The sequence below is a fragment of the Mustelus asterias genome, chromosome 10, assembly GCF_964213995.1.
Source record: "Mustelus asterias chromosome 10, sMusAst1.hap1.1, whole genome shotgun sequence".
NCBI lineage: Eukaryota > Metazoa > Chordata > Chondrichthyes > Carcharhiniformes > Triakidae > Mustelus > Mustelus asterias.
In genome coordinates this window covers 84,483,875-84,485,999 of record NC_135810.1, presented here as the reverse complement: position 1 = coordinate 84,485,999, position 2,125 = coordinate 84,483,875, and positions in this window count along the sequence as shown.

Genomic DNA, 2,125 nt, shown 5'->3' with positions numbered 1-2,125 from the left:
GTATTTAGGTCGGGCCTCTGGGTCCATATAAATCTTGGCCCTAGCAACTCTAGTCCTCTTGAGGTCTTCTTGGAACACTTTAGGACACTTCCCAATGACTTTGTATAAATTGCCAGTACCCATTTTAAAGATCTGTTGCTAATCAAGGTGGATTTTCTGTAGCCAGTCCCTTCCCAAAAGGCTGGACCCTGGTCGTTGCACTACTATTAGGGGGAGTCGGACTGTCTGTTGCCCGTAGGTAACTGGGGTTACAATGGTCCCAACAATGCATAAGGGCTCCCCAGTGTATGTGGACAATGTAGCCTTGGTGTCCCACAGGCTTTAAAGGCAAGATGCCCAAACTGAGTTGTCTAAAGGTTTGCTCCCCAATAATAGATACAGCGGCGCCTGTGTCTATCTCCATGTCCAGGAGGGTGGCCATTTAACTGGAGCTTAATCTTGATTGGAGTCACTTTGGGTGCAATGATGCAATTTAGCTGCATCAATTCCTCATTTTTGGGCTGGTTTATTTGTAAAGTCCTGTCCTGAAGTGACTTCGCCCTTCGGCCTGGGCGGTTTGTGTTTTGCCTGTTTCAGGAGCGTTGTCTGGGGCAGACACTATGACTACAAATGCAGCACAGAAGTGCTCGTGCCTCACTGTATCGTGGAGAAACTTTCCATCTCGTTCTGGAACCTCATGGCCTTTGACTCCAATCGCCCTTACTTGGCAGTAAATGGGAGGTGCGAGCGCTATAGCTAGGGACTTGGTTCTACAGTATGGGGGTCACCCAGGGCTGTGGATGGTACGGTCTATGGACCCCTGAGGTGCCTGAACCCCTTTCCCTGCATTTTCGTGGGAAAAGGCCAATTCTATGTCTTTCTTGATATCCAGAGTTGGTGCAGTCAATAGCTTCCTTTAGGTCACAATATTATTAATTTCACATACTAAATGATCACTTAACATTTGCGAAGTGCTGACCTGTACTCAGTGTTCCACCAATTTCCACAGTCTTGTCCAGAATTTAGTGACTGGTTCCGCAGGGAGTCTAGTTGCCGTGTTAAACCTGCAGCATTGCAATATAACAGACAGTTTAGGGTTGTAGTGGTCCAATACCATAGCTACCAAATTCGTCAAAAGATTTTGAATCCGGGGCTGCTGGGCAGGTTAAACCTTTTACGATGCTGAAAGTCGGGGCCTCAAAAGCAGTCAGGAGGATGACTTTATGCCGGTCCTCCCCTTCTATCCCGTCTGTCCGGAAGAAATATCTCATTCTTTCAGTGTATTTGGGCCAATCCTCCACACCACATCATAAGTTTCCAGTTTCCCAAACAGAGGCATTTTCAATATCTCCCTGTTACTTTCTTACCAGGTTTCTTGAAAGGTAAGGCTGTCCGAAACTTTTCTTGTTCCTCGTCGCCAATGTAATGACTCAGGAAGCCTGATTGGAAAGGAACAAAGTTTATTATAGAATGCAAAATAAAACCACTACCATGATGTACACATATTAGTCCCTGTCGGGACTACAGTTATGATGTGGAAATGCCGGTGTTGGACTGGGGTAAACACAGTAAGGAGTCTAACAACACCAGGTTAAAGTCCAACAGGTTTATTTGGTAGCAAATGCCACTAGCTTTCGGAAATCAGATTTCCACTCCATCTGACGAAGGAGCAGCGCTCTGAAAGCTAGTGGCGTTTGCTACCAAATAAACCTGTTGGACTTTAAACTGGTGTTGTTAGACTCCTGACTGGGACTACAGTTCAGCAGGCCAGTCCTGAGCCTGCTGTATAAAGGGCTCAGGTAATGAATTCCAGCTGGGCAGACCGCTGCCTGTTACCAGGGGAACCCATACTCAATGAACCCCACAGGGAAATCAATCAATCATTCCCCATGGACCTCGTGAGGGTTATCACATCCACAAAGAAATGATACTTTTCAAACGTCTTCAGACCTTCCTATTTAAGCAGCCTCCACCAGGTCTCTCTCAGGCCATCACATCAGGCCACACAAGACCCAAGAAATAATAGTTGGAGCTTGAATTTATGAGTCCAGTTTGGAAATGGATGCAGGAGCCTCATTTCAATGTTGAAACTTTTCTATGTGATCCATGCCAACAGGGCTGCCTGATAAAAGACCTCAGCCAATTA